General features: G+C 39.8%; 1 pseudogene across 1 annotated transcript; it reads left to right on the top strand.

The window, feature by feature from the left end:
* The first annotated feature begins 8,290 nt into the window (after window positions 1-8,290).
* On the top strand, window positions 8,291-8,443 carry LOC309816936 (large ribosomal subunit protein eL39-like; annotated as a pseudogene). The gene has a single exon. The product of its transcript is annotated as a large ribosomal subunit protein eL39-like (transcript).
* Window positions 8,444-11,025: the final 2,582 nt, after the last annotated feature.

Below are 11,025 nucleotides of genomic sequence, written 5' to 3' on the forward strand. Positions count from 1 at the left end.
AAGTGAGCGTGGGTGGTATTATGACAGAGGTGACTTTGAATCTACCCTAATTTATAAACAAATGAAGTATTGGACTAATTTCCAGCTTGGGTGCTCCACTGGGGGTGGTATACATCTCATACGTAAGTGGACTTATGTCCTGACCCCGTTGAGGCTGGGAAGTGTTGGTCAAGGGCAAAGAGAACTATCTGGTTTTGAGCTTTTCTATTTTGGTCACAGGTGTTCTCATTTCCTAGCAGACAGGGTCCTTCACAGTAGGGTAGCTGTTAACTAGTTGGGGACCCCAGAGCCTTCCCCTGCCCGCCTCGTTGCACTGTGAACTCTGCTCACACAGGCCTCTCCTTCACTCCTTTGCCACCTTTGGAACTTGGACCACAGGTGTCCTGGAAAAGCCACGTTTCACCCCTTCCCCTCGCTTTCCCTGGTCTGAATCCTGCCCATCCCTCCAGCTGCCTTCCCGTCCCCCGGCCAACCCGATGACAAGATGACTCCCATTTGAATTCACACAGTGCCTGTCCTGATCTGGGCCAAGGGAAGCCTTTCTGGAAATGGACTGGGTCAATGCAGGGTCAGTTCTTAGCGGGAAATATGTGCCCCACATAGTAATTCATTATGCATGCTCAACACACAACTGGTGTTTATTGGATCTATTCTAATGACCACCTAAAGCCATGGTTCTCCAAATGTGGTCTCAATCCAGCAGCGTCAGCAGCATCTGTAAACTTGTTATGAATGCAGGTCTTGGGCCCCAACTAAGACTTACTGAGTCAGAAACTCTGGGGATGCTCCCCGACAATCAGCCTCTGCACAAACTCTCCAAGTGATTGTTTTGTTTTGTTTTGTTTTTGGCTGAGTTGGGTCTTTGTTGCTGCATGCAGGCTTTCTCTAGTTACAGCGAGCAGGGGCTACTCTTCATTGTGGTGCGCAGGCTTCTCATTGTGGTGGCTTCTCTTGTTGCAGAGCACAGGCTCTAGGCGCGCGGACTTCAGTAGTTGTAGCACGTGGGCTCAGTAGTTGTGGCTCGTGGGCCCAGTAGTTGTGGCTCACGGGCTCTAGAGCACAGGCTCAGTAGTTGTGGCGCACGGGCTTAGTTGCTCCGCGGCATGTGGGATCTTCCCAGACCAGGGCTCGAACCCGTGTCAGCTGCATTGGCAGGCAGATTCTTAACCACTGCGCCACCAGGGAAGTCCCTCTCCAAGTGATTTTTTGCACTCGCTGAGAAACACTGAAGTTCGAGAACCACTGATCTCAAGCACTGGTTTATCCTGACTGCACATTACAGAGGGCTGTTAAATCCCAACATCCAGGTAAGAAATGATGGCATCTTGGACAAAGGGGAAGGAATTAGACTTCATCCTCCGAAGGGAGGAGGGTCAAGGAACTTGCAGATATATTTTAAAAGCCTCACATTCCCCCTTACCTTGCTTTATTTTTCCTTAGAGTTGTTATCACTCCTGACATATTATGTGTCTATTTCTCTGTGTGTTTGTTGTCCTTTTCTGTTCAGATGTCAGCTCCTTGTCTGCCTGGATTGCTCCCCTATCCTTTTGCTTATAACCATGCCTGATGCATAGTAGGTGCTCAATATATATATTTTTGAGTGAATCATTCACCATGTAGTAATGCCTGTTTCGTTTGGGGAAAAAAATCAGACTGTTTGCTGGGAATCCAAAGGGAAAAAAATGTCTGCTGACAGAGGAGGAGACCAGAGAGGCTTAAGAAAATAATGCCCCGTAGTGGCGAATACTCAGTAGCTGAGAGCGTCCAGCAGGGTTGCTTTCCCGGGGGCTTTGGCTATAGCAAGTCAGCTGTCCAGGAGGATAGGGAACAGCTAATGGAGGCACCTCAGCATCCAGATCCTGGACTTATTCCTGATCTGTTGTTCACGTGACAGACTCTTGCCTTCTCAAATGGGCTGCTTGCTCCCAAAGAGAAAGGGCTACGTCTCAGTGTCTTGGTGTTCGGTACACATAATGCAGTGTACTTAAAATTCATTGGCTACTTAATTGAGAGACACCAGGCCTGGTGGAATAATAATACAGCTATTGTTTATTGAGTGTAAGCTGGGTGCCAGGTACAGTACTGAATGCTGATGTGCATTACCTCAAAAAAAGTTGTGTCCATTTTATGATGGGGACACTGAGACCTAGAGAGATAAAAAGAAGGGTCTGGCACATGGAGGGGACTCAGTAAATAGCTGTCGAACGATTGGACTCCTGTTATGTCATTATGCCTCCACATTGTATACACCCAACCTCTGTTTACTGTGTGGAGATTATAATTGGAGTAGATAATTTTTCTCTTTTTTTTTTGGCTGCGTTTGGTCCTCTTTGCTGTGCGGGGGCTTTCTGTAGTTGCGGCGAGCAGGGACTACTCTTCGTTGTGGTGCACGGGCTTCTCATTGCAGTGGCTTCTCTTGTTGTAGAGCACGGGCTCTAGGCACGCGGGCCTCAGTAGTTGTGGCACACGGGCTCATTAGTTGTGGCTCACGGGCTCTAGAGCACAGGCTCAGTAGTTGTGGCGCACGGGCTTAGTTGCTCCGCGGCATGTGGGATCTTCCCGGACCAGGGCTCGAACCCATGTCCCCTGCATTGGCAGGCAGATTCTTAACCACTGTGCCACCAGGGAAGCCCCACAATTTACTTTTAAAGTTAAGGAAAATTTCCCAAATCAGGTGCCTTTAGAATCATGTTATCCTCACCTCCACCTCTGTCCCAGATAGAGTCAGTCTACTTAATTGCATCGTCCTGAAGGCAAAAACAGATCTCTGTCCCTCCCCTTAATGCCCATCCTTACTATGCTGATTCACATATATCAGATATTAGACTTTGGGAGGGAGAGGGGCTGGCAATTATAAGGGAAAAGTAAGTATTGGCCTCCTTCCTTTATATTTAGAGTGTTCTTTTTAAACAACAAAAACAAAACAAACAAACAACCTGGTTGCACATTGGTATCAACACAGACCATGTTTAAATTTGGATGCTGAATTCCTGGTAATTGAAGGGTTTGAATCATTCTCTCATGCTTTCATTCGTGTCTGTTGCACAGTGATTCTGTGCTAGTCATTGTGATAAGCACTAGAGTTACAACAGTAAGAAGGCACACTGACCTAGGCCTTTCAACCCACCAGAACAGCAGGGAATTAGAGTTCAGCTCTCCCTTGTCATTAGCTGAAAAAATTATTTTCTAAACCCATCTACCAAGAGCCCCCAGGCTGGCCTGTTAGCCCCACCTGAGTGGCTTCAAACCTGGCAGCCCCATCCTCTTCCTCAGGGTGCTTGAGATTCTGATAATCCCTCCAGAAGATTCTCTCAGATTTGTCCTCCAACCATGTTACCTGTTCATCCAGCTTGATGTGACTTGAAATTTCAGAATTTGATTTTATTTTGTGGGATGTATTTATTCTTTAAATTCAAAAAAATTCTGTTCATTATTTGAAAATTCAAATATTGTGTGAAATATATGGTATAAAAGTGAAAGTCTACACCATGTCCCAGAGAAAGCCACTATTACTAGTTTGGTGTATTTTCCATTCATTTTTTTAAATGTATAAATTAACATATATTATTATCTTTTAAGGGAATTATACTCTTCATACTATCTTTCGACTAGCTTTTTTCCCTAAACAATACATTCTAGATGTGTGCTGTTCAGTACAGTACTATAAGCCTCATGTGGGAATTCAAATTTAAATACATAAAAAATTAAATAAAATTAAACCTTTAGTTCTTCAGTTACAGTTGCCACATTTCAAGTGCTACAGGTGGCAAGTGGCTACCATATTGGGCAGACATAGAACATTTCTATCATTACAGAAAGTTCTGTTAGATAGCACTGCTCTACATAACTTTCCATGTCTATAGACTTTCTATTTCATTCTTTTTTTACCTCATCATTTTTCTTTGTATGAATATACATCAATATACTTAATCATTTCTACTGATAGACATTGAGTTTGTTTCCAGTTTTTCACAGTTGCAAACAATGCTGCAAAATACATCCTCATACATAAACTGTGCCTCACTTGTGCCCTGACTCTGCAGAATGAAATCCCAGCAGTGAAAATGCTCAGTCAAAAGTTATAAAACTCAATTTAAATTTTCAGTTTTTAAAATAAAACCTTTGTTCTCCAGGAGCTGAGACTGAGAATAGATGTCTCTATTGGTTAATCTGTCTGATTATATATCAATATAGGGTAGAAGAAAGGAAAATGGTCTGTGGCTTTGGGTAATTTTACTATCCACAAATTATAGCGGTACAATTTGTGAAGTTGCATCTTAAATGGAAATTTAGTTTTAAAGCCGTGTGGAAGGTAAAAAACACACAGAGTCATAAAATTGCCCTCAAAAAATCCCTTAACTTGTAAATAAACGTCATACCTTCTCTTAATAAGTCCGACATAGCCTGTCATTCCTCTGTGGCAGGAAGCACTGAATGTTTAATGGGCCAGAAGCCAGATGAAGAAAAGGCCCCACTTTGGCTATCAATTTTCCCATCCATGAAATAAGTAGGTTGAAACTCCCAGACACATTTCCAGACAAAATGGTCCATGACTCCCAAAAATGTACTGGCTAGACAATATCCCTTTAGTGACTGCCTGAAAGAAATAAACATAGCACCAGAAAAGCCAGATGTATAAAGAAAGTCAATAGTCATTCGATCCTAAAATGTTGTTAATGAATCCAGTATTATAACACAATGCTTCTCAAGCCACTCACTATTTTAGAATATTCAAATAGATTGTACATACACAGATTTCCACTTCTGGCCATGATGGAATAACAGAGACTAGATTTATCCTCAGTGCTTAAATAATTAAAAAACAGAACCACACTAAATATGTGAAGCCTACCTTTTCAGACATTGGGCAATAAGAAAATCATGACAGGTTGTCTGAGAAAAAGGAAACAAATTAGTGAAACTTTGATTGCTGGATTTCTGCCTGGAGGCACAGTCAAGAGTGCAGAACATTTCTCCAAAGAAGGCATACAGGTGGCCAACAGGCACATGAAAAGATGCTCAACATCACTAATGATTACAGAAACGCAAATCAAAACTACAATTAGGTATCACCTCACAATGGTCAGAATAGCCTTCATCAAAAATTCTACAAATAACAAATGCTGGAGAAGGTGTGGAGAAAAGGGAACCCTCCTATGCTGTTGGTGGGAATGTAAATTGGTGCAGCCACTATGGAGTTCCAGTATGGAAGTTCCTTCAAAAACTAAAAATAGTTACCGTATGATCCAGCAATCCTACTCCTGGGTATCTATGCAGAAAAGACAAAAACTCTAGTTTGAAAATATACATGCACCCCAATGTTCATGGCAGCACTGTTTACGATAGCCAAGACATGGAAGCAACCTAAGTGCACATAAATGGATAAAGATGATGTGGTATATATATATACATACATACACAATGGAGTATTACTCAGCCATAAAAAAGAATGAAATAATGCCATTTGCAGCAACGTGGATGGACTTAGAGATTATCATACTAAGTGAAGTAAGAGAAGAAAAATATCACATGATATCACTTATATGTGGAATCTTAAAAAAAATGATACAAATGAACTTATTTACAAAACAGAAACAGACTCACAGACATAGAAAATAAACTTACAATTATCAAAGGGGTAAGGAGTGGGGAGAGATAAATTAGGAGTTTGGGATTAACAGATACACACTACTATATATAAAATAGATAAACAACAAGGACTTACTGTATAACACAGGAAACTCTATTCAATATCTTGTAATAACCTATAATGGAAAAGAATCTGAAAAAGAATATATATATAGTACTGAATCATTTTGCTGTACACCTGAAATTAACACAGCATGGTAAATCAACTATACTTCAATTAAAAAAAGAAAAAATTTAATATTGTAAATATTAAATACACTTAAATATAAAACAAGAAAAATTAAATTTAAAAAAATTTTTAAGAATTAAAGTAGAACCTACACTTGTGTCCACATGTTGCCATTTATGGTGCTCATTATCATTTTGTAAATCTGTTCACCTCCAGTATTGGTGCCTTCAGAGGAGGAAGATTCCCCTTTCCTTTCATCACCAGTAGACCTGCCATTCATAACCCATCTCAACTTCTATCCATCTTAAAATATTTTGGGCTTCCCTGGTGGCGCAGTGGTTAAGAATCCGCCTGCCAGTGCAGGGTACATGGGTTTGAGCCCTGGTCTTGGAAGATCCCACATGCCATGGAGCAAATAAGCCTGTGTGCAACAACTCCTGAGCCTGCGCTCTAGAGCCCGTAAGCCACAACTACTGAGTCCACGTGCCACAACTACTGAAGCCTGCGTGCCTAGAGCCTTTGCTCTGCAGCAAGAGAAGCTGCCACAATGAGAAGCCCACGCACTACAATAAAGAGTAGTACCCATTCACCACAACTAGAGAAAGCCCATGCACAGCAACAAAGACCCAACACAACCAAAAATCAATAAATAAAATAAATAAATTTGTAAAAAAAGAAAGTAAATAAGGGAAGAGATCCCCCATCCCTTTAATTTAAAAAAAAATCTTAATTTCACTTGAATTTTTCAAACATGTTGGACAAAGTTTTTATTTTATAAAATGGTAATAAGCTGTTATAAAAACTACTAATACCCCAAATAAAACTGGATGCATGTCATAAGTAGATGATTCAAATTAAGGAGTGCCAATCATGAAAATATATTCAGCAACATGTAACCTTTTTTACAAATAAAGGAAATGTAACAGTAATGAAAAAAAAGAATGCAGAGCACAGAGGAAAATATCCTGAACAGCATGGCTGTCTCACTAAGTTAAGGAGACAGATATTGGAGTTCAGAAAGTCTGAGGTGACTGGAAGTTGTTGGACAGAATTCCAGAAAGAAAGGAACAACACAGAAAAAGAGCTCTAGTGACTTACATAAGGAATCCTTTTCAGTCTTTGCTGAATATTATGACATGTGTCCACAATATTGAGCAAAGAGTGACTGGGAAGCTTTAAGCTGAACAATTCTCAGATCTCAGGCAGAGCTGGATATTTTCAAATTCCTGCCATCCCGACTGGAGAGCTCTCATTGATCACTCAGGATATTTAGTAAAGACCACAAAAGGGCCACATCTTAATAGTGAGGCTAAACTACCCCTAGATATCCCTGGACTATTCTAGTTCTTTCCTGACAAAGGTTATAAACAAGCCTCAAAAGTATCACACTGAACTACAAGTAACTTAACTGCCTGCTAGAGCAAAGTCTAACATTCTTCAGAGGAAGGCAATGAAATACAGATATTCAACAATTTAAAATCACAATGTCCAGCATCTAATAAAAAAATTACTAGACAAGCAATAAGGAGGAAAATATGACCCATAACCAGGAAGAATATCAGTCAATAGAAACAGACCCAGAATAGAAGAGATGAGGGAATTTGCAGACAAGGGCATTGAAATAGCTATTATAACTCTGTTCAAATATTTAAAGGAAAACATGAAAAGTGGAGAGAGAAATGAAAGATAAAGAACTAAAAGGAGGGCTTCCCTGGTGGTGCAGTGGTTAAGAATCCACCTGCCAATGCTGGGGACACGGGTTCGAGCCCTGATCTGGGAAGATCCCACATGCTGCGGAACAATTAAGCCCATGCACCACAACTACTGAGCCTGTGCTCTGGAGCCCTCAAGCCACAACTACTGAAGCCCACACGCCTAGAGCCCGTACTCTGCAACAGAGAAGCCACCGCAATGAGAAGCCCATGCACCACAGTGAAGAGTAGCCCCCGCTCGCGGCAACTAGAGAAAGCCCACGTGCAGCAACAAAGACCCAACTCAGCCATAAATAAATAAATAAATAAATAAATAAATAAATTTTTTAAAAAGAAATAAAAGGAACTGCTAGTGGAAAAATTACTGTACGATATTAACAGTTTTTTAGATACTGCAGAAGAAAAGCTCAATGAATGAAGACATAGCAATAAAAACCATCCAAATTGAGAGACAGAAAAGACAAAAGATTGAAAAACATGGACAGAGTCACAGTGACCCATGGGCCAATATCAAGTAGTCTAACATATGTGTAATTGAGGTCTCAGAATAAGAGGAGGGAAGGAGGCATGCAGAAAAAATATTTGATGAAATAAAAGCCAAATATTTTCAAAATTTGGTGAGAACTATCAATTCACAGAACCAAGAAACTAAATGAACCCAAAGCAGGATAAAAATAAAACCGCAAGAAGATATATCATAATCAAATTCCTGAAGTTTTCCTCCACCATTCTGGTGTGTGCGGTCGACTCTGTTCTCACCATGTCTTCTCACAAGACTTTCAGGATCAAGTAATTCCTGGTCAAGAAAAAGCAGAATTATCCCATTCCTCAGTGGATTTGGTTGAAAACTGGTAATAAAATCAGGTACAACTCCAAAAGGAGACATTGGAGAAGAGCCAAGCTGGGTCTATAAGGAATCGCACGTGAGATGGTACACATATTTATGCTGAATCAAGGTCATTTGCGTCTTACCATCTCACCCTGAAAACCACTACTATCTGGACAACTGGATGTATTTTATTGGGAAAATGATTTTTCTCTATTTTAGTTTATCTGCACTAGTAGTTTGGCTCAGAGAATGTGAGAATCTTTTGTTGGAAACAAAAACAAAAAACAAATTCCTGAAAACCAATGACTAAGAGAAAATCTTAAGAGAAAGCAGAAAAAAAAAGTCATTGAATATACAGGAAGAAAGAGTTACATTTCTTGTCAGACATTATGCAAGTCAGACACAATGGAAGTGCTGAAACTGTCAACCTAGAATTCAATACCTAGTGAAGATATCTTTCGAAAATGAATGCAAGATAAAGATCATTTCAAACAAACAAAAATGAGAGAATTTGTCATCAGCAGAATGCACTGCAAGAAATGATAAAGAAAATTTCTCAAATGGAAGGAAAATGATACCTGATAGAAAATTGGATTACACAAAGGAATAAAAAAATGCCAAAAAAGTGATAAATATGTGGATAAACATAAAATACTTTTCCCCCCTCTATTTTTAATGTCTTTAAAAGATCATTAAAAAAAAAAGATCATTGAAGTACAACATGGATAAAGGGGAAAAGAAGAAATTTTACAAGGGAGAAACCTAACAAATACTACCTCAGATAGGCACTCAAAGTTAACATAAACAGTGTTGATAGTTCATACCCTTGATGTGATGAGAATGGCTTTACTGCCATGGTCTTCCTCCCACAAACATATGACATCAGACAAATCCCAGTTGAGGACATGCTACAAGATACCTGCGCAGTACTCCTCAAAACTGTCAGAATGAAAAAACATGAACAGTCTGAAAAACTGTGACAGCCAAGAGGAGCCTAAGAAGACATGACACTAAATATCATATGATATCCTGAATAGGGGTCCTCGCACAGAAGAAAGACATCAGATAAAAACTAAAGGAATCTCAATACAGCATGCACTTTAGTTCATAATTAAGTATCAATATTGATTCATTAATTGTAATAAATGTACCATGCTAATGTAAGATGTTAATAATGGGGGATACTGTTTTTACTGTTTAAAGTAAAATTGACTGTTTAAAGCAAAAATGTCAAAGTATTTTAACATTTATAACCAAAGTAGTAATAAAATTTATGACAAATAAAGCACAAAAGACATGTGGGGGAAATGGAAATATCTTACTACAACTATTGTATTTGATGGTGGACTGCAATGAATTAAAATACATGTGATAAACCCTAGAGCAACCACTAAAAAATAAAAAGATATAGCTAATAATCCAACAGTGAAGCTAAAATGGAATCCTAAAAAAAACTCAATTAACCCAAAAGAAGGCAGGGAAGAAGAAATACAGAGAAGATGAGACAATAGAAAACAAAGAGCAAGATTGTAGACTTAACTCCAATCATATCAAAAATTACTATAAATGTAAATGACCTAAGTATTCCAATTAAAAAGTCAGAGATTGTCAGCCTACATAAAAAGGCAAGACTCGGGCTTCCCTCATTGTGCAGTGGTTAAGAATCCGCCTGCCATTGCGGGGGACACAGGTTCGAGCCCTGGTCCGGGAAGATCCCACATGCCACAGAGCAACTAAGCCCGTGCACCACAACTAATGAGCCTGTGCTCTAGAGCCCATGAGCCACAACTACTGAGCCCATGTGCTGCAACTACTGAAGCCCACGCACCTAGAGCACGTGCTCCGCAGCAAGAGAAGCCACCGCAATGAGAAGCCCATGCACGGCAACAAAGAGTAGCCCCCGCTCACTGCAACTAGAGAAAGCCTGCGTGCAGCAACAAAGACCCAACTCAGCCAAAAATAAATAAATTTAAAAAAAAATACATCATGCTAAAAAAAAGGCAAGACTCAACTATATGCCATCTCCAAGAAACCCATTTTAAATATAAAAATATAGAGATTAGAAGTAACGAATTGAAAGAGATACACAATGCAAACACTAAGCAAAATAAAGCAGAGTGGCTATACTAATTTCATACAAAGCAAACTTCAGTACAAGAAGTATTACCAGGGATTAAATGGGACATTTCAAAATGAAAATGGGGTCAGTTCACCAAATGACATAAACCTAAATCTGTATATCCTTAATAACACAGAACTGAAAGAATAATACAGGTACATAGTATGGAACTCAAAACAAACAAAAATGTGAATTGTTTGTCACATTGGGAGTTTATCTGTGAGATAAATTTCTATCAATTGAAGTGCTGGGTCAAAGTACATATTGATTAAAAATTTGATGGATCCTGCCTAACTGCTGTCAAGGGGAGATGGTGGGGTAAAGGAACAATTGCTGTTAGCAATAACCTAATAAGAATAAGAATAATAGCTAAGGGACTTCCCTGGTGGCGCAATGGTTAAGAATCCACCTGTCAATGCAGGGAATGTGGGTTCGAGCCCTGCTCCGGGAAGATCCCACATGCTGTGGAGCAACTAAGCCCATGCACCACAACTCCTGAAGCCCGTGCACCTAGAGCCCATGCTCCACAGCAAGAAAAGCCACCGCA

The sequence above is a fragment of the Mesoplodon mirus genome, assembly GCF_964341445.2.
Source record: "Mesoplodon mirus genome assembly, chromosome: 15".
NCBI classification, from domain to species: domain Eukaryota; kingdom Metazoa; phylum Chordata; class Mammalia; order Artiodactyla; family Ziphiidae; genus Mesoplodon; species Mesoplodon mirus.